The 22,532-nt window shown below is 44.8% G+C and overlaps 1 protein-coding gene and 1 long non-coding RNA gene across 2 annotated transcripts in view; both read right to left on the reverse strand.

The window, feature by feature from the left end:
* AZIN1 (antizyme inhibitor 1) overlaps nt 1-2,631 on the reverse strand; it is a 31,978-nt gene extending 29,347 nt beyond the window's left edge. Inside the window, exon 1 of the mRNA XM_009638376.2 lies at nt 2,613-2,631. The gene's annotated coding sequence lies outside the window, so the exon portion shown is untranslated. The remainder of the gene's footprint in view (nt 1-2,612) is intronic.
* An 11,242-nt stretch (nt 2,632-13,873) lies between these two features.
* Nucleotides 13,874-21,247, reverse strand: LOC118452236. The gene is made up of 3 exons (XR_004841934.1): nt 20,884-21,247; nt 20,678-20,757; nt 13,874-16,761 (listed from the first exon to the last, which is right to left on the reverse strand). It is a non-coding gene; the product is annotated as an uncharacterized LOC118452236 (long non-coding RNA).
* Between the last annotated feature and the right edge of the window lie 1,285 nt (nt 21,248-22,532).

Raw genomic sequence — 22,532 nt, forward strand, 5'->3', positions numbered from 1 at the left:
GCTGCAGGCGAGGCTGGGGTCTTTCTGTAGTTCCTGACAGAAGGCAGCGACCACGTAGGGCTCGACTAAAAGCGTCCCTCGGGATCCGGGGCAGGCGGCTACCCACGCGTGAGACCGTATGGCACCTTGAATCTGTGCTTCAGCAGTGGCTTCTACAAAACCAAGAGCCATCCTGGCACTACAGCTGTAAGCAGGTAGGAAAAGAGAGCAAGTCTTTTTGGCCAGTCTGAAGCCTTCGTCACCGAGATAACAACGGCCTACTAACGCGCACTGAGCCCTGATAAGCTGTTAATGACGCTCGTTGGAGGAGCCTAATCGCACTGTGTACCTGGCAGCCGCAATCTGTCATGAATTTCGGGCCTTCGAGATTCCCGTAAGTAAATACATGAACTGAAGGGTTTAGCTGACCTGTATATTGCACGGAGTTTCACTGAGGTACTGGGACCTCTTCAATGCATCCCAAAGCCTTTAGTACTTCTGTAACACCCTTGGGAGGAAGCGTGGCTTGGCTACAAGTGGAAAAGAGCCATGCGGAGATCAGGTGCCTCAGTGAAAGGTCACAAGGCTGTTCCATGGTGGAGCTGAGGATGAACCCTGATCTGCCAGCCCCGATCTGCCATGTCAACTTTACCAAACTACACAGGGCTGGTTTTTTAAAAACTTATTCCAGTAGTCACAGTTCTTTCCGGACACTAAAATACATAGCTATCCAGTTCACCGAGACCCACCAGAAGATATACTTGCTTTGGAAAGTAATTGTTCATCTCGGGGCACATTCACTTTCTTTTAAAAAGGTATACTAGCACAGTTTGGATGGGTTTTTTTTTCTCAAAGCAGAGCTGGATTTGTTTAGTTTTATAGAGAGAATTTAGAAAGGTGGTGAATAAATACACACCTGTCATCTCTTCAGAAATAAAATCAGACTGAAGTTCCACAGCATGGAGGAATAGAGTTTGTTTGCGCTTTTCATCTGTTGTCATCTTCTCTTTTGCAAATAATTTTTAAATGAGGAAGAAGTCAACTGACAAACATATGCAGTCTCATTACAGTGTCTCATCTTTCCTGATAACAGCACTAGTCGGTAATGGATGAAGTCAGTAAATGCAGGCACATTGATTAGAAAGCCAGAAGACCTCTCGCATACATCTGCAACACACCCTGCATCGAGGACTAAAAATGGAGTGGTTTACACTGCTGTTTTCTCAGGTGTGTTCTATATCACACCCTTCATCCGTGACTTACCTGTTCATTTGGGTTCCTGTTCCAGAATCCAAGCGTAGGAGGAGGAATCAGAGTATATTAAAAAAACAAAACCCATAAACCAAACGAAATAAAAAAGTACAGAGATAGGAAGAGAGGTTTGGGCAGAGCTTGGACACAGCACAATAAATGTGAATCATTAACAGGGAAAGAAAGTAGGAAGGGTTAGAGGGGAGGACAAAGGTTATAGTGATAGATGCAGAGGAGCAATCCAGAAAGCTGTATTCTTTGGGAAAGTATATTTTTTAAAACACGGTTTTGGAAGGGATTTAAACTAGGAAAAGGACGTGACTAGTTTGGAGACGTTTAGGTGCAGCCAAAAAGTGATTGAGCAGGGAAAAGGCAAAGAATAAGTCAGTACTAGCTCTGTGGAGAACTATGTATTTTATCTGTGTTCTTAGACATCTCCTGATGGTAATACCTGAAGATATTCCAGTGACATATGAGTGATGTAACTGCCACATCAATTACTGCCACCACGTCTACATTCATCTTCCCAGAGGAGTTTTTGTTTTGGTAGATAGGGGATGTTTTTAGTATTCATATTGGGAGTAAGAAAACAGATGGACTATTTAAGAGAGGAGGACAGTCACGTAGGACAGGAAAAAGAACTTCAGTTTGATATGCAATTAATTGGGGGCACTCTCAGCTATTTTAAAAACGTATGGAGGGAGGGAGGATTTCCTGCTCACATGGAGGAAGCAACACTTGAAAACAGAAAAATAAACTTTGTCCTCTCAAATCTACTGGGGAAAAAAAAAAAGAGTGGCACACTGTTTAGGAGAGTACAAGACTGAACTGTGTAGTCACTATATACAAAATGGGAAAAATTGGTGGATGAACTCTTTATACAGTGTTTCCACTACCACTGGTGATATTAATGCAGAACTAGAAAACTGATGCCACAGCTCAATGTATATATATTTTTAGTATACTGCTACACAAAACAGCAGTCCTGCTTTGTCTGGAGAGGCAGAAAGTAAAAAAGCTAACAAAATTTCCTTCTGCCTCATTAACATTTCTCTACCCTCAGTTCTAATACTTGGATTCCTAACCTTGTATGGCTCCATACACACAATATATTTCATAGATTATTAGAGTAACAATTCACGTTTTGTTCTCCAAAGATAAAAAAGCAGCAGAGCACAAAATACGTGTCCAGCCCTTACTTACAACTGTGAGGCACTTCTACCACATTTCCTTCTTTTTTTTTTTTGCCTCCACGTTTTCTTTTCAGCACGGTTCACAGTTGGGTGTAGACAAAATCAGGTGTTAACCCTATGACGCAGATAACCCAGAGCAGGAAAGACACCCTTCCCCACCTCGTCTTTTGGAGTGCAAAAAGTACTTACTGGTGAGGCAACCCAGCGGTCAGGAGCTTCAGATTGGTTTGGACAGATGTCTGAGGGCTGCATAGACAGATGACCTTCCCCGCTAATCCCAAGTATTTCCTTCTCTTTACGTCTTCCTATGGGGTACCTCTTCTCTCCTCTGGTTCTCCCATTTCCTCTCCCTCTCTGATGCACCCTCTATCACCAAGCGTCAGCAGCGGGGTTGGATTCCGCTCCTGCAGGTGAGAGAATGAGATTATTTCCTCCTCCATCTCCTCTTCCTCTTCCCCCACTGCTGCCAACTCCTGTGGCAGTCGGTGTTTTTTCTTAAAGCCTCAGGTGCAGGAATTATGTGATTACACAGGAATTTCATCTTCCATTGAGAATAAATTGTCCCTAAGCTACTGAAAACTCAGCACAACAGAAGACACATACAAATAACAATCCACCTTTGGATGTAGGGACAAGGTTGCTTAGATTTCTGAATTCTCGAACTTGACACTGTAGTCCCACTCCTGGCTCCTCTTACACACAGCGGCACTCGGTGCCAGGTATAGCTAACGGTCTGTAGCCAGCCAGCCGGAGCACCCAGCCGTTGTGGTGCAAGGAGAGAATCAGTCCAAATCGCATTTTTGTCTGAGCTGCTTGGGGCAGGAACGTCCATGCAGGGGGCAGAGGCACAAGAAAAGGAAAATGAAGGCTGTGACAGCTCTGTGTCCCTCATACCCCCCCAGTACTGTAGAAATACTAGAGTTCTAATAGTCTCTCTTTTTTCGTAAAACGACCTGTATAAATAGGACCTTGTCGAAGTAATACCACCTGATACCATGATCTTCAGACTTTTTTCATTGCTGTGTACTTTGGAGCTACCACTGTTCCCGTCCAGCTGACAGAAGTACTGATAACCAGCTGCAGGAATGATTCATATTTATTAAAAGCCCAGGGGTGGTGGGAGGAAAGACATCTCTGCCTTCACTCATACGGAGCAGTCACCTCTCACCTATATTTACTGAATCGTTTCCTGGATCAAAACAACTGGGGCAGGAATAAGGTCCCAACTTCCTAGCATGGATTAGTTCGGCTTCAGAAGAGGCATAAGTTTAAGTGTGATTTATGTACAGAATAGTTACGGAATAGATCTCATACTCGCGCTAAGTCATTTGCACAAAGGAAAGGTTAAAAAAGGTGTATATACTGGCATTATTTTGACTGACTGAGCTTCTGTAGATGCCTGTGGGGTGATGTCACACATGGAAAATGAATGGAAGCAGCAGCTGAAAGCACTATATAAAGATAGCACAAGTAAGTAAAATTAAGTTGGGGTTGTTTTCCAAAATCAAAGGTAGAAGAGCAAGAGAAAATTCAATCCCGTTTTAAGGGTATCCAGCAATGCATCATAAACCCAGTTTTGCTTTTTATAGCTACGGTCTCCTATAGATCCAATGCTAGAATGTTTTCACCTCCAAAAAATTTAGACTGTGTGGACAGAAACTGAAAGAAAATGACTGTGAATTAAATATCTGAGGTATTACATAAGAACTATTGAAAAGAGTATTCAAATATGAGCATGGCTTGAGAGTCTAGCGACCTGCATGCCTACACCTCATTAACTAGTAGAGAAGACTCAAAATCTTTAAGTATCTGCAACAGGGTATGGACTTTTTACTGTTAGGAAATGTGCCCAAGTCCAGCCCAGGTTAGAAATTACTTCGGCTCATTACGTGGTAGATACCGGGTTGTATATTAATCACTCACACTCTAGTTCCCAGTATCCACATGTGCTGGATCATCACTAAAACCTGAAAGATCAGCTGGAGGCCGAGGGTTAGGCCTCCATGGAATTTATCATTTCTCATTACAAATATATCTGGATCGGAGAAGAGGCATGGGGTTTCCTTCTGTGGATAAACAGGAGGCTCAACAGTGGTAAAATACAACAGTCCAAACACTAAAGCGGGCTAAAGTGGTCTGTGTACCATGCAAGGAGCTTAAAAATAAGCAGAATGTGCTGTTACTGGTGGTTACCAATCGGGGAGATTCTTTTTTATTAACTCTTTCGGAATGAATACTCTTGTTGTTCGTTGCATTCGCAAGGGTTTTTTGTTCCCAGATGTTGATTCTCAGCCCTGTAGTTCTTGTGTAGGTTGTCTTCCCCAAATGTGGTCCTAGCTCTAGGCCATGATTAAGAGTGTTTTCAGGCTGTTTGGCTTGGTAGTTGTTCTTGTCAGTCACCTTCCAACTTTATGAACGTGCACATGTTCTTCTCATGATTTCTAGACACAGTGTCCCCCAGCAGCCCCCAGTTTTGCCCTGGCTGGTAGGGCATTTTGTCAAGAGTGAAGACTCATGGTCTTCAAGAGGCAGATTTCCAGCTAACACCTGGAGAAGCACTTTCCACTTGTCAATGTCTTTCATCACCCTCACAGCTCTGAGAGGTAGTGGTAAGCTCCCCCTTGTTATCCAAGAGCAGCAAGAAGGAAACTGGTCTCTTGAGATTGCGCTGCAGTGCTGTCTGAGATGCCTCCAAACGTGTGTTTGCATTTTCTGTTTCACTGACAATGTTTCACACATTTCTGGGACAAGAGAACCACAAGTCAGGGCAGAGGCCTTTCCCATCAGGGCAAAAGGGGTAGGACTCTTAGACAGACAGAACCCTAGCAAACTCTTTCACTGCTTTCAAAGTATGTGACAACACACTTGAAAAAAAAATATTTGACCCATTTAAGATGAATCCTGTTTACTTTGCTTGCATGAATAGAGTTGCTAATGTTAGCAGGAGGAAGATGAGCAGAATGTGGCACTACTTGCTTCCCTCTGCATTTGAATTTTCTGTAACATGCATTTTTCACTTAGAAGTTGACAGACCTTTTCAAAAAGAACTTTTTTTTTTCCCCATAAAAACCAGAAAACTCATAGATAAGAGGCTGGTGGTAGTGACCAGCATGGAATAATTACCTCTGTAACACAGTTAAGAGTGTACGAAAGGATCTGCAGGGTCCATGTCACATACATATGGGAATGAATGGCCTCTGGACTTGTGCATTTGGTTGTCAGACCACTGTGATGCTGGTGGTACCCAGGGCCTTTGAACTGGTGGCCTGTCAACATGCTTTTGAGTCCCTAATTGTATGCAACTGAGTTTGATCTTCACCTCTAGGAAACCATGTCCATGTATACCTGCCACTCTTTCTCTCTCGGGGCTGGCCCTTAACTCTAAGATAGCCCGTGATTTCTTTTTCCAGGCTCAGCCTTTCCGTGGTCCTGAAAAATGAGGAAGAAAATCCCTTTTTAATTTTGTTGCCAGTAAGATCCCCAATCTTGTGTAGGACCACCATTCACCATTGGCTCAAGAATGTGGGGCAACGTCCTGGATCAGACATAATGTTGTTGGAAGTGAAACAATAGCTACGGATATCATCTGCTCAGGATACTGTGTCAGTTCTGTCCCTTGGCTTTGCTATTGCCGGTCAAATATGCAGAGCCAATAGGAAAGTTAGCAAAGCAAAGCAGCCAGGGCTGGGTTACTTTTGTTAGACTCCATTGCCTCACAGATGGCCGAAATAGTCAGTACCTCCACATCTGACCAGCTCAAAGTGCAAGCAAAAGCTGAACGTGAAGTGTCAGTCAAGGCTGGGGCAGTACCTTCTGGTTAGTACCCCATCCTCTCTGTCGTGCCCCATTTTCAGCAGCAAGAATGTACGACCCAGCGTGCACACTCAAACCAGAAGACGTAGTGCTAAGCCAGAAGATCTCAATTAGTTTTAACATCTCGAAAACCCCAAGGCAGACACTGTGTAGTGCAGCAGGGTCATGCACAGCCAGGAAGCAGGCAGGGGCAGCAGGGGGCTGCAGCTGGGGCCCCACTGGGTCGCTGCAGAGCAGGAGGACAGAGCTGCTGAGAGCTGCAGACCTGAACCCAGCCTTCAGCCCTGGGCAGTCTTCGGGGGTCCCTGGCCTTCTCCCAGCCATAGTGTTGTGTCGGGGCCATGCCCCTGCTGCTTACCTCCCTGCAGAGAGCCCCCAGGCCAGGGGACAGCAAAGTGCCCAGACCCTTTCTTGTTATATATAATTTTCTTGCGTAATTTGGAATTTGTTTTCCCTCTTCTCCACTGCCTGCAAGTGCGGAGCAGGGACCCAGCACGGCACCTGGGCGGCTGCTGCAGTCCCACAGCTGAGCTAGACACCCACATCAGCGCAGGTTCCCCTGGAGCTGGAGGGAGAGGTGGCTGCCCAAGTGTCATCCATCGGGGGAAAGAAATGCCTAAAGCAGCATGTCCTTTGGAGTACTGCCTCCTAGATGATCCTTTATGCAGGACATCCCAGTATTTTTCTAATTACGGAGCAGGGCTTTGGGCTTAGGTTTACTCTGAGAAGCCAAAGAAATGTTTCCCATTTTCTGTAATAGAAGCGGAATTTAAATGAATGATTGTAATAATACCTAGGGACTGTGTTTCTGAGATTTTACCACATGTAAACACAATCATAAGTGTAATCAATGTCAGTGACTTCCATTTAATTCTCAGACAAAATTTGCTTTTAAATACCACACCAGATTTGACGCGGTGTCCTGGTTTCATCTGGGGTAGAGTTAATTTTCTTCCTAGTAGCTGGCATAGCGCCCGCTGTGTTTTGGATTTAGGATGAGAAGAATGTTGATAACACACTGATGTTTTAGGTGTTGCTGAGCAGTGCTTACACTAAGTCAATGACTTTTCAGCTTCTTATACTGCTCTGCCAGCAAGGAGGCTGGGGAGGCACAGGAAGCTGGGAGGGGGCACAGCCGTGACAGCTGACCCTGACTGACCACAGGGATACCTGACACCATACAACGTCATGCTGAACAAAAAAACTTGGGGAGGAGTTGGTAGGCATGGCGCAGCCACTGCACAGGGACCAGCTGGGCATCGGTCAGCGGATGGTGAGCAATTGCATTGTGCGTCACTTGTGTATATTCTTTTATCATCATCATTATTATTTTCCCTTCCTTTTCAGTCCTATTAAATTGCCTTTATCTCAGCCCACAAGTTTTACCTTTTTTTTCCAATTCTCTCCCCCACCCCACTGAGGGGCAGTGCGCAAATGGCTGTGTGGTGTTCAGCTGCCTGCTGGGTTAAACCACAACACACGGCCAATGATAAATGGAATGCAATTAGTTCTACAATTTGCTTTGATGATATGCTAAATTATTTCTTACAACAGACCATTTATTATCCAAAGCTAATGGTTTTACTCTTACATTTAACAAGTCTAATATATTGTAAACCGTGGAAAACTGATAAGTTTCAAATTGAGATATTAAAGTCTAGGAAAAAAGTCATTCCATGAACGAGTTTCATCTAATAAATCCTTGTCAATGCCCAAGTCATCATTTTCACAAAGAAATCTTAAACTGTAAGAATTATGTATGAATTTCTCATCATTACATAAATAAAAAATCTTAATTATCCTGCCTCTTAGTGATTTACAGTCCCTTAATGAATATATAATCTTAAGGAAAATGTCTGAATTTAAATGTTCTTACGGCATTTTTAACATAATGTCCCTTCTAATTGTTAACAAGACAATTATTACTTTTTTCCCCTGAAATTTATCCTGAGTTTATCATGGTAATTGCAAATTAATGAAGAGAGTGTAGTCCCTGAGAATACAAATATTTGATCTTATGAGTTGTTAGCCTTTCCACTGCCACGTTGCTTGCCGTGGAGCCTACTCAGCTGCTCTGCACTCTGAATTTCCATGATCACCCCTTCCCTTCGGTTTATGCCTTCTTCATGTGGACCTAAGCCAGCCGAGGAATGCAAATGCCTAACAAAATAAAAAGCTGAAAACAGGTAGCAGCGGAGCACCTCATCCCAGAAATCGTATTTTGGCTGAAAACATAAGTGCCTGGACTTAAGGAAAAATTACTTGCCCAAATTTTACCATTCCTGCAAGGTATTAAAACTACCTTGTGAATGTCAGGCTTTGATATTTTGATGCCTGTTGAGATTCCATGGTGGCAAAAGCAGGGCACACATAAAACACCAGATCTCCAAGACTGCGGAAAGTCTCCCTGTCGAGTTAACTGCGACAGTGGAAAGAGTACTGAGTTTTCTAATGTGCCACACTAAACTGACAGCCTCGAGTCTTTAAAAAAAAAAAAAGACCCCCACAAAATTACCACAGGGACTTTAAAAATTCAAGTGTAAGATTCACGAAAAATAATTCCTTCAGATTTTTCACCCATATTCAAATTTCCTCCTATCATCAAAGGACAAGTTCTGCCTTGATTTGTTTTATTCCAGGTTTCAAAATAATGCAGGCACAGCAAATTCTGGTTGTTACTTAGAGAAAATTCTTTCATAACACGAGGGGTTACAGAAGGGGGCATTTAATTCCCCTTTCTGTGGTTTCCTTACTAACAAGCCAGGCCCTGGGCCACCTACACTGGGGTGCTCAGCCCCAATCCTCTCCCCCCTCCCCCAAACCCCGCTTTGCTCTTCCAGTCCTTCCTCCCCTCCCTATTCCACCCATGCCTGGCTGCAGCCCCACCAGCCGTATCTCCAGCCTAACACTCTTCTGCAATTCCCCTAAAGTTTCTTCTTCCTTCTATTTATCTAATTCCTTGTGGATCTTTTCTCATCCGAGTACCTTTCCCCATTTTCTGAGCTCCACGTTTTCTTGCTCCCTATTGTGCAGGGGTCTCTTCTTCTCAACAGCGTAATCCCTCTCAAGATGATAGGAAAAGGTGATCACTAGGGATAAAGGCAAACTGATAAAATGTACCAGTGTTTCGTAATGAACGCTTAAAAGCACCTCGAATACCTTACAGTTCTCAGTAGAATCTTAAAAATTAGCAACTATGGATTGTCCCTTCTGCCAAGTACTGCATAGACATGGGGATGTAAGGGCATCTTAGCATTTTTCCTGAGGAGAAAAAGAAATGGACTGGGCATTCAAATCATCATATTTATTCTGCTGTCCATACAGTGTGTTTGTAAACCTGTTCACCTTGAGTAAAAACAGCAACCGCAATGGGAAGATTCGACATGGGTAGTGCCACTTGCAGGACCACAGCTAAGACGCTGCCGGGTTTGGTACCTTTTACTCTAAAGCTCTGTCTTCGTTACTGTCTCCGTAAGCTGTCTGGTTTCTAAATCCTGGTCAGAAGAATATTCCCATCATCTAGGTGACATGCTGTCTCCTGCCAACCTTTCCTCTGGGATAATGTTTCCTTGAGGTTCGTCCGTCTGGATAAAAGAGCCCTCAACAAACTCTGCATGACTGGGCTAGGGCTGCCTGAAACAGCAAGCTCTGCTTCTCTGCCACAAAACTCCTGTAGTATGCATTCATCACCCCTGCATTTACCGCAGCAAGATTCATAAAGATTTTTGACAGATGATGCATGGCTTCTAAACTTCAGTTTTCCAACAGCAATACCAGAAAGCGGCAGGCAGCTGCTGCTTTTTCAGTTTGAGGGAAGGTTACAGATATCAGTAGCAGCAGTCTGTCACTGCAGCAAAGGCAATGCTTGCTATACCTTCCCCTCGGCCCCGGTCAGGTACAGCTCTGTGATTTTAACACTCTAAAGTCTCCACATTTCTCCAGGGTAGCACTGGTCTTCTTCTAGGGAGTCCTCTTAAAAGCCCCACCTGCAGCAGGCCTGGTCTTCATCTTCCAAGTGAAAAGGATTTATTTAGCAAATGGAGTCCTCTTCTTTCGGTGGGAGGACACTGAATAAACCTCACATTCTGCTCGTTTCTTCCGCAGCAGAGTGGCCGCTTGCACCAAGAAGAGGTGTCAGCAGGAGTGCAGTGATCATCTGCTCTGTGTAGCCGGATAGCAATGGCTTGGACCAGCCGCAGCGCTCCCTCCTCCCCGGCCAGCCTTTGGCAGGTTACCGTGGGCAAAGGGTCTTAGGGGGTATGGGGAGAACGTGGGGCTGTAGAGAAGGAGGGAGATGGGGATGTGATAGCGTGAGCTGGGATTTCTGCAGTATGAAAAATAAGGCACAAATTGTGGGAAGCAGATGTGGTAACTGCTAATGTCCGTGAAGCAAATGGTCTTGTTCTACCGCAGCCTCAGTGAGCTTCTATGGGACAGTGCCACCACAAAGCCCTGGGGCCCACGTAACATTTCCGTTCACCAGAGTCCCATATGGGAGATTTAAATCACACGTCCATGTGGCATCCTTAACGACCCAATGAGTGAAGTATAAAATAAAGGTAATAATAAAGTGCTGCAGTGAAATCCCTTAGGGCACTGATGAGAACGCACGCAGCTCTGCTTCCAGCAAAGACGGGTGCTGATTTCTTCCGATGGCGGTACTGAGCTGTCGCTGCGGCTGCTTGCTTTAGCGCGAGACGCCAGCTGCGCGATACCATTAGCATTCCTCATCAGCCGTGGCTTACGTCTCTCTCTCTGCACAATGTTGGAAAACCAGGGCATTCTCTTGGCTCATCCTCCTCTGATAACTCCTCTTTTCTTCCCCTGCCGGGAAGCTGAGGACGAGGTAATTAGTTTTCACTAATGTTCAGCTCTACGTGCAACTGCTCTTGGCTCAAGCCAAGAATGAAGTTTTCACATAGTTTAACGCCCTAATAGGAGGGAAACTGGAGACAAATTTGAGAGGTACCCATTTTCCTTGTGTTATAATGATTCAGCTGATATTTTTCAAAAGACCACAAAGAATACTAATGACATGTTAAGCTTCCAGTACTCACAGAACAGAGAATAAATGAGTGAGATTCCAATGAAAATGCAGTTATACACCTACCCACGACAGATAACAACTGGAACTGCAAGGCTGTCATAACGAGCAACCCCAAATCACGCCCTTAAGCAGAAAAACCGCCCAAAGTTGTATTTAACTGCTTGGGGCTTGCAGGCAGATCAGAATCTTGATATTCCAAAGAAGCTGCAGGGGAAAATAAAAAGGAAAAAGTCAACCCAAACCGAGGCCAGAGGTTCAGATTTTCGTAGTAAGACAGTGGAAATGATGGCTTTTGAACCTGCAAGGAATAAATTTTGAGAGGACTGTGTGGAGCGTGGTACAGAGAGATAAATCAACAAACTTTACTAAAGGTCAAGTGATTTTGTGCTGTGGGTAAATACATAAACATAAATGCCCATGAAGAATTATCTGGATGGTACAGTGGAGCTTGTCTATTGGCGGGGTAACCGTATCGGTAATTAAAGCTGCATTAATGTGCTTGAGTGATGCTCTGAAAGTGTCACTGCAATGGCAGTCACAGCATCAACTGAAGCAGCTAAGCTGGGAGAGGAGGAGCTATGAGCTACAGAGACTTCTTGCCAAGAATGTGCTTAGAATTTAACATGCCGGAACACTATTAAAATTAACATGATTTAAATAATAATAATAACCCCCCTGCAATATTAGTACCCACTACAGTAACTGCAAAATCAACCAAATTATATGCAGTATTTCAGGAAATAAAATATGAAGCAGAGAGTGCATTAACAATCATTCCTGACCCCTCAGCACCAGGTGGGCTCTTTGGAAAGAAGCACACCAAGTTTCAAGGAACTAAATTGTGTTTTGTACACCTTGAGGGGCTGGGAAAGATGAGAGGGGCCCTGAAATTGCAGTTGGAATTGGTGACCCTGGAAAAATTGAAATTCCTCTTTTGCAGTGCTTTAGGTTAAGAAGTCCTAAGCATGGGGCATAAGCTGCCCAAACCTCTGCAAACAAATACGGATCTGTTCATTCAATTAGATAAAAGTTACAACTCACTGGGAGAAAAATATCAACCAGAAAAGTTTGAAGATGGAGTTAGTGGGAATATTTGTGCTTCTGAGGAGAGTGAAAGATCTTCCAAAAAATTCATACTCAAGCACAGGCGACCCTAGCTGCCCAAATTCAGCAGAGTAATTTTACAGAAGCTTCAGATACATTACTACCGCCATTCTTGAAATAGGATTTGGCCCAAAAGGCCACAGAGCAGTTATACTTGTCATAACAACTCTAGACATAATAGAAGCCCAAGTTCAAGGTATATTTCAGATGTGTGGTGCTAATTGCAGATAAAATTGTCTTATTTTTCACCTCCATGTCTTGCAAGCCATCAGGTTACAAATAGATTGTGGAGAAAAAACTCATTTTGATAAGTCCAATCATATATTATCTGTTTTCTGAAGTGGTTAATTTCATGAAAGCTGTTTCAGTGGTATCCACAATGAGTGCCAATGTGATAATGAGTATCAGCTCAATCCTCTACATTGTACGAAAGCATTGCTTTCGTTCACAACAGGGCAATCACAATTCCGTACATATACGAAACCAATATCGAGGACTTAATGCTTACAGATGATGTGCAAAGAATTAATTCAAAGAACCCCACGACAGAAATCTTTCTTTGAATCATTTCCAGATTAGTGCCTTGAATGTTAATTGTGCTTAAAATGTAATTTGCAGCAAAGAGCATTTTACCATAACTGGGCTTTTCTTATTCATTGCAAGAAGGGAGATAAAGGAACTTCTGTGACACTTTTAGGCCCAGATTCTTGCAGCCTACATTCTTTGGTGACATTTAGGCTATGTAAATACAGGCAGTATAGGCGGTGGTCTTATTTGTAATGCAGCTACCGAGCTGTTAGGAAGAAACCTAAACCTCGCAGTTGCCTCCTCCCATCAAACAAATGGTGCCGCCTTCATCACCGGCGGTGCAGAGTAAGTACCCTCTAGCTGGATCTTGTACTGAAGAGGATCACAGAGGAAAAAGCCCTGCTCTAGGAATAAACTCTGCAAATGAAAAAATGCAACAAGCCACAAATGTTTTTATACATTTTAATACACATCTCCAGGGAAAAAAAGAAAAAGAGATTTCCATATTTGCAACATATTATAATAAATGCCCTTTTAAAACATTGCATAAGATATTGTAATAGCTCTGGTTTGATTCACTATTCATGCCTTGTGATTTTCTTTACAGATGGAGGGACACCTCTTCCCACTGCCAGCCCTCGGCCAGCTGCTGCTGCTGGCACTTTGGGGCTCATCCTGCAAACCGTGCCCCTCGCCATTGCTCAGTTGCTAACACTTACAGCTGAGCAGAGACTTCCGAGGCAGAATGAAGTGACAAGAGCAGAGGAGGCAGATTGTAAAAATCCGACCAGCCATTGTAACATGCACTGGGGGACAGCTGGAGTTTGCATATGAGCTTCTTTGTTTGTCCTTCTCTAACAGATGATTCTTCTATTGCATAGTAAAAGAGCAATGTTGTTTGATATTTTGTGTATGGTTAAAAGCTAAAAAAAAAAAAAGCCTAAGTCCTCTTCTATTCTTATTTCATGCACCCAGTGATCTTAAAGTTTTCACCAAACTGCTGCACTAATATTCTTGTAGTCACATATTGGGAAGTGGGAAAAGTAGAAAACACTCGAATCGTAGAATCACCCAATATTCTGAATTGGGTGGGACCCATGAGGATCACTGAGTCCAACTCCTGACTCCACACAGGGCAACCAAAAAGTTAAACCATATACCTATGAGCATTGTCTAAACGCTTCTTGACAGGCTTGGGGTCATGACCACTCCCCTGGGGACCTTGTTCGAATACAGATCTCTGAGAATATGACCCAAAAGCCATGCAAGGAGACCTTTTGTTGACAGCACTGCCATGGAGAGCACAAACCTTTGTTGTGGTTGTGCAGTTGTGATGCAAGGGCATGGGAAGATAATAATTAGTTGCGTAGGAAAAGCAGGTCTGTGGGACTGACTCGAGGCCTCAGGCTCTGAACATGAGCCAGCACGGTGGAGCTGCTCAAGTAGAAGACTTTGCTTCGAAGCTGGTGGAGGCACTACCATGGTAACACCTGCAGTCGTTGGATCCGGTCCAGACGGTTTGGCTCCAGCACCCATGGCCCATTAGCGTTTATGCAGTGTAATATATCATAAATAAAAAGCAGTTCTGTGTCGGTCCTTTGTATTGCTGGTGACACGGAGATTCATTCCACAGTTCCATCCATGCTGGCATCTTTTATGATGAAGAATGGTTTCTAGAGCATTCATTTCTCATAAAAAATGTTGTGCAAAGAGCCTGTGATCTTTAGTATCTTGAAAGCTGTAGCTGTAACAGAGCAAGACCTGTATTCCTTCATCTGCCTTTTCATTAAGAGAATATTTTGTATGCAGATCAGCTCTATTTGCCTCTGGCTTATCGCAGTTATACATGTAAAGCACCACTGCCAATCCATACGTTGCAGTCCTCTACCCAGTCCCATGGGGTATACACAGCACTCACCTCACAGGTATGGCCAAACTGAGAAGGGATATTCACGGGGCTTCTTTTTAATAAAATAAAATGATGGGGCCACTTCCCTCTGCCTGAAGATATATTTCAAATAAGAAAATATTCTGAAAAAAGGTCAGGGCAGCAAATGACCCAGTGAAGTGTCTGGCTCTTTGGGCAGTAGCACTGCTGAGCAAAGAACAGTCTTCTCACTCCGTGCATCGTAAATCCTGTCCTCAGTTCTTAAAGTGCTCACAAATAGTCTTTTAAAACAGAACATAAAACCAGTTTGTGCATATCCATGTTACAGGCTACAAACAAGGGCTTCCTCCAGGAGCAAGCCTCGCTTCTCCAGCATCACCATAAATTACCACAAGCTCCTACGCATCATGGACACTGAAAAGAAAGTTTTATTGCTGAAAAGAATTTTCTGAATATTACTGGAATTATTTTTAAATGCCACCCCAAACCACTTACATGGCATAGTCCTAAAACACAGATGGCTAATACAAGCTGTATTTGCAAGCATAGGACAATTAGGAAAAGGATTTAGACCACGACTTGTGAGTTCATAGCTGATCATTTAAGGACGATGTAGTCCTTACAGGGGAACTGATCACAAACTGCTATGCACTTTTCCTCTGAAATTCGGGTCCCTGTAATGTTCTTCAAAGTGTCTCTAATGTCCAGTGATATGGAGATCACAGCTAGGCAGGCATGGGAATGCCACTGACGCTGCTCATCTTGCAGAAACCTTGTGCCGCCTTTGACCAGGGTGTGCTATAACACAGACAGTTTCCGTCTTTCCTTTTACCTCTCTGACTAAGACACCAGCACGGCAGAGCAAACACTTCCAGGGCATCGGAGGACATGGCAAACAGAGCAGGATCGATGCTGTGTAGGCTCTCGCAAAGCCCCGCATGGCTGGGAGCTGTGGGTCTGCCTCCTCCGGCCTCCTGTGCTGCACTAAAGCTTACTGCAGCTTTCCATCCTCACCAGGTTCAACGAAAGGCCAAACCAAACCCCAAACCAAACAAACAAGCCCTGTGTGCCCCTACAAGCTTATCAACACGGCTGAAGCTTTTCTTTAATTTCTTGTTTGCTTGTTTGAGCGAAGAAATCTGCAGTCACTTAACAGGCTTGGCATTGTGCGTGACTCCCTGCCTTAACAACTAGGTCAACCGGCAGGGTAAAGCACCGTACACGCGAGAGGCTCCCTCGGCTCAGCCGGGGCCTGCCGATTATATTTCGGGAATTAGCTAGGTAGAAGAGAATGTCCTCCCGGGCATGAGCTGCCCTGAAACTTTAGTCCATTTGCACGAGTCATTTGAAACCTCTTCTTGGCCCCAGCTGAAAAGGGTGCTAAATCCATGGCAGCTAAAGTGAGACCGAAACAGTGAAAACTTCAGGGGGTTTCTCTCCTCCTCGCCTCTCTGCAGCACTTGTAACTAATCAGTAATTAGTCGCCTTTCCAGCACCCAACACTATGCAGGGCTCGTACGGTGTTCAGGGAGTATCAGCTTTCCAAAGCGATGCAGATAACTCTTGGGTAAGATAAAAGTGAGAGGATAAAGACCTAGGATATTTTTACTAGGACTATTTTTATTTGCCGTATGAACATAATTCCTACCACTGCCTTAGGTGAAGACAAATAAAACGGCAAAGCTGACAGCTACCCTTACGTCTAGGCAGGCAGATCTCCCCATCCTGCCAAAGCGTGGGTTTGCCTGCTCCATCTCTAGCGGAGCTGCCTCTGTTGTAGTGCCATCAATGTGGAAACACTGCTGCAAGAACATATTTTTGGCTGTCACTCAGAAACTCCTGCCAGCCCTCCGCAGAGCCTGGAAGACCTTTTACGCTGTGAGCTTGCCTTTAAGGGGAAAATCCTTATAGAATATATGATTTCCACATCACCCTCGTAGCTCAAATGTTTGGATAATCTGTAAATGAAAAAAAAAAACCCGCAATGAACAAATACAAGTGACAGCTCTGCAGAGTCCTACCTGGGACTACTGCTCTAAAAGCTAAGGAATCACACCCAGCTTTCTTCCAAACTCGCTCATATAATCATATTCTCCCTGGGCCAGGACACCAGAGAATTTGTGGCTGCACAGCAAATGCAGAGATAACAAACAGAGCGACACTGCCAACCCACCTTCTCCTTTTTTGATTTCTTAAAACCTGATCTTCCATATTACCCATAATTTGTAAAATTGCAGCCAAGTAATCTCTCCACAACCCTCTCTGCCCCTCCTTTTGCGCTGTGCCCAGCCTGATGACAGCACTTGACCCTATTTTGGGAACTATAGGGTCAGAGGGGCTTAAAGGAGGCTTTGGAGGAGGTCATCAGCAACATCCCAGAGAGGCTGCCCAACAGGGGGAAAGTGGTGGAGGCTGCTGGGGGACATGATTGCCCTGCCCAGATATTGCTGCGCAGTTGCACCTCAGCACGTCTGCCCCGCTTGTTGAGGTACGGTGGGAAAAGGTCTGAGCTATAAAGAGTAAGCTGGGACTTTTGCAACGTGCTCTCTGCGTGCAGTAGAAATAAGCTGGGACACATTTTAAAAAGCCCTCCAAATTTGGAGCAGGGGTGGCCACACAAGGAGCTTGTGCAACATGGTATTGCACTTTGAATTCACACTCTCACTTACTTGTCAACAGCTTATTTCCAGGGCGTATAAGCCTGAAGATGGAAGAGGCTGCTTAAGCACAGAAACACGAGTAACAGAAATGCATCAGATAATGCTGACGTAGAAAAGGTGTAGAACGGATTTCCGTCCTCCCTCATGATGCAAGGAGAAATGGACAGCTGAAGAAATTAAAACGTGACGTATTAGGAAGTGACGTGAAGTTAGGCCGTTCCCCATGATGTTTAGTGCAATTGTGGGACTCCCAGCTACCAGATGTTACCGATGGCAAAAATGCTGTAGCAGTCAGTAAGGGCATGAATGCCAACACGAGTGTTCGGAGTTGCAACATTCTGAGATTTTGAAAGCTGTCAGGGTTTTACCCCAAACCTCAGCTAATCAAGATTAGGACGTTTCTTGTTCCTTCCTCCCCTGACTACTGTCAGGGAAAGGATATAGGACTACGTGAGCCGTGAAGCCAATCCAGCAAAGCAGCTGGTGTGACATACACACGGATGTCACGTTAAAAAATGGTGCCACGACTTTGTAACAGTTACAGCCTTGGTGACAGTGCCATTCATTTTAAGCAGTTTCTCACCCATTTGTTTATTTTACTTCTCCTATAAATTCATGAATAACTTGAAAGTGAAAATCCCCAAAACGTCAAATCTAGTGAACGAACTACCCAGTGACTGGATGGGAGGTGGGGACTCCCAGGAGTGTTTGTTCACTGCTCATTAAAAACAGATAAATATCTTAGATTGCAGGTATGTTATGGCCTTAGATGTATGCGAATTCTCAATCATAATTAGCCTTGCACGCTTCCTTTCCATGAAGGGACACGTCTAAGAAATCTATTCAGATATAGATGAACTCCCTGTAAAAATAGCCTACTCTGAGTACTAAGAAGACAAATTTAAAAAACAGTCACACAAGCAGAAATATCCAGCAGTCTGCGCACATCGCCAACTCAGCAAAGGATTTATCAAGTATTAGATCTCCCTCCAATACCCCAGTTTCCCTGTAAGCACCAGCTCTGAGCAGATCACAAAGTCTGGGTTAATCCATCGGGCTGGCAGCATGACATTAAGACCAACGGGATGTGCAAGCTACCGAGGCAAAGGTCTCTCTGCAAATGTAGCAAGCCAGCCGCAGTGTCGCAATGCTCGCTAAGGGATTGCAAAGGCCTGTGATATTACATGGGGTTTTCTGCCCGACTGCCACAGCGAAGGGATCTGCACGTTCATTAAAGGAAAAAAATCATGGGCTGTGTAGAAAAACTCAAAGGTGCGGATCGTTAGTGGTATCAGAAAGGAGCAAATGTCTCTAAGGATATTTTTAACGGCTTGAGGTTTTCAGAGCTGACAACCCTGCCGTTTGCGCATTACTATCAGTATTATGCTTCTGAGCAGTGAAGCACAGAAACGTGCCCTACTCCCTTTGCCCGGCCAGCCCTTGCTCAGCTCTGTGTTCTTCATGCAGACACAAGATCCACTTCACCACAGAGATGTAAATAATTTACTTCTATCAGAAACAAGCTAACATGGCAAAGCAAGCCGATACGCTGTGTGTACCCCAGACACCAATCCTGGCTCTCTGGACACCTCCTGATGCTTTGTGGTCCCTACCCCTGGAGGTATCTAAAAGACGGGTAGATGAGGTGCTTAGGGACATGGTTTAGTGGTGGGATGGCAGTGTAAGGTTAACTGTTGGACTTGATGATCTCAAAGGTCTTTTCCAACCTAAATGATTCCATGATTCGATGATTCTGTGCTGATATGGCTCTGAACAGGGCACCGCGGACCTGGATCCGCCCAGGAGGGTATAGATATACTTATGTATATGACAAGCATTGGCTGGATATGGAGCAAAGGGAAGGTAGGAGAGCAGAGCCACCCTACAGACCCGCTTGCTGATCTTCCTCAGCCCCTTCCCTGCCATGGAACCCAAAATTCTGCTCTCATTCCTATCACTGGCTTAATACAAAAAAGCCATGTCTACTCAGGCCCATTGCTGAGGGCCAGATTTCCATGACTGTTAAAACATTCATATTCCCAAATGAAGTTAGTGGGAGCTGTGGATGCTCCAGACATTGGGAAGCGCAATGTTAATCCCTCCATGCCCTAGGGCATGCCTATAATAGAAAAACTGCCCTACTTTAACTAGATCAATTTTAAAATGTGGTATTTTAATAGTGAGATTTTTTCAACTTAAGTGACTCAGACAAGGCCTCATGTTCCCTATCCCTACCGTGTCTATAAAAAGGACTGTTTCTATTAATCAGGCTTAATTGTGTGTGAAGCCCCTGGATGAAAGGCACTGAGCCCCAAGCATTCTTGCTGTGGTTGTTATGATGGCACTTTCCAACAGACCCACAGTGTTTCCAGAGAGCTGGAAGGTCACGGGGCTCCAATTCCTTTCCCGGGGTTGCAGACGTCCACCCCTGATCCCCAGGTATCTCACTTCTGTTTCGTCTCACCCCATGCTGACTTTGAGCAGGGAGTCAGACTCGGGACCTGCAGAAGTTCCATCCAACCCAAATTATTCAGCACTTCTCTCTGGATCATCATAGAATCAGAGTCCTAGATTGGAAGGGACCTCAAGGATCATCTCGTCCAACCTTTCTAGGTAAGAGCACAGTCTAGACAAGGTGGCCCAGCACACAGCTGAGTCTTGAAAGTGTCCAATGTGGCAGAGTCAATGTGTCAAAGTGTTGATGTGGTGGATATCTGAGTGGACTTCAGCTTTTGTTTCTCTAAACAGCGTAGAAACCAGGAGTGGAGCACCTTGCCTTGCAAGGCCAAGGAGGCCTCGTGGCGAGGCTGCCCTATTTCTGCCAGGGGTTTCAGCGTAGGTCTGGCTGCCCCCGCTGTGCTGCACTGCTGCTCACGCACTGCACGGCTGCTGCATCTCATCCAGGCGGGCGCTATCAGCATGGCCAGGCCTTCCCAACGCACGCTGTCCTCCTGGCCGAAGCATACAATAGCTCCGACCAAGCTGCTGTATAAATATAATTCCAGATATGTGTAACTCCTCCAAACCCAGTGATGCAACTAGAGGACCAGATCAGGATAAGCTGATCTCTTGCTCCTGGTACCCTGGAAACCCGTGAGCCTCTGGGCCAAAAGCTCCCAGGACCTGTTGTTACTTAAGAGGAGGGATGAAAGAAGCTTAAGAGCCATCCCCAAATCAGGGCTACCACAGCACAGCAACCAGAGTGGTCCCTCACCTGTAGGAGAGCATTGCCCTGGGGGGCTCATGGGGGAGAGGAGCAGGTTGACGCGCAGTGTGTGAGGAAGAGGTTTGAATCTGCAAATAGAAAAAACCACGCTGAGTAGAAAGGCAGGTGGGAGGGAAGAAGTCAAGAGCAATTAACTTGCTCAAAGAAGATATCAAGCACACAAAATTCCATTTAAAATTGGAGAAAATAGTTACTTTAATAGTTTGTTTTATAAGCAGTTGCTGCAGTTAGCATAGGGACCTCATGCAGTTGCAGAGGAAGGGATCCGAGTACTTTTGTGAGCAATGTATGCTCTGCATTGTCAGAAGCACTGTCTGCCAAAATGTCTCCTTTTTCCAAATGGGAGGAGCCAAAGCTTTCCCTGGAGTTACTGTCTAGCTAGATGACCTTCCTCTCCATCATGGACAAAGAGGCCATTTATTTCCCATTGGCAACTATGCCCTTCCTGAGCACCTTTTCACCTGTAACACAGATAGTAAGACAGCTTTTAGACAGTTGGTTTCAAATACAGAGTCATAGAATGGTTTGGGTTGGAAGGGACCTTTAGAGGCCATCTAGCCCAACCCCCTGCAGTGAGCAGGGACACCGCTAACTCGATCAGGTTGCTCAGAGCCCCATCCAACCTGGCCTTGAACGTTTCCAGGGATGGGGCCTCCACCACCTCTCTGGGCAACCCGTTCCAGTGTTTTACCACCCTCGTTGTAAAAAATTTCTTCCTTATATCCAGTCTGAATCTACCCTCTTTCAATTTAAAACCATTACCCCTTGTCCTATTGCAACAGGCTCAAAAGTCTTTCTCCATCTTTCTTATAAGTAAGAATACTGAAAGGCCACAATCAGGTCTCCCCACAGCCTTCTCTTCTCCAGGCTGAACAAGCCCAACTCTCTCAACCTGTCCTTACAGGAGAGGTGCTCCAGCCCTCGGATCATTCTTGTGGCCTCCTCTGGACCCGCTCCAACAGTTCATGTCCTTCTTGTGCTGAGGGCTCCAGAGCTGGACTTGTTACTCCAGGTGAGGTCTCACCAAAGTGGAGTAGAGGGGCAGAATCACCTCCCTCGACCTGCTGGCCATGCTGCTTTTGATGCAGCCCAGGATACAGTTGGCTTTCTGGGCTGCAAATGCACATTGCCGGCTCATGTCCAGCTTTTCATCCACCAGTACCCCAAATATAATGATTCCAAGTTGAACTGTCCCATCTCTATCCTTTTCTAAGCTCTCCTTTACTGAAAAGCACATCCTTTCAGCCAGCCTTGGTGTGGTGGGAACCAGAAGTCCTACTTAGTAGAGTTGCATTTCAAATTAAATCTAAATTTCTGCCATTGATGAGAAAAGACAGCCTGGAGAAGGTAGCCGTTCCCGCAGTGGGGCCATCCTCACCCTGGGCTAGGGGCTGAAGGCCTGGCTTCAATCTTTGCTCTAATGCTGCTTTACCAGGAGCGAGTCAGGTCCCTTCCCAATGCTTCATTCTCCTCATCCATAAACCAAAGATATATGAGTGATGCATATCACTTTGAGATTTACAAATGAAAGTGGTGTTAAAGAGATATGGTTGCTGCTATTATTTATTATTATTCACACTTTTAGATCTAATTTCTCACCAGCAACACGTTAAGTATTACCTCACATGAAATTTGTAACTGCATCTACCAAATTTGATACTTTGCCACCCACGCTGTGCTTTAGGCAAGAAAAGGTGCCTCCTTATCTTACAGCTGCCTCCAATTCATGTAACAAGTGTCAATAGTTCTTCTAGCTATCTATTTTGTTCTCAACGCATGCCTTACCTTAAGGAGGTCTTGTTTCATATTGTATTTTCCAAATCCAGGGAATTCAGTGCAAGTT

This window comes from Egretta garzetta, unplaced genomic scaffold, assembly GCF_000687185.1.
Source record: "Egretta garzetta isolate BGI_Z169 unplaced genomic scaffold, ASM68718v1 scaffold154, whole genome shotgun sequence".
NCBI lineage: Eukaryota > Metazoa > Chordata > Aves > Pelecaniformes > Ardeidae > Egretta > Egretta garzetta.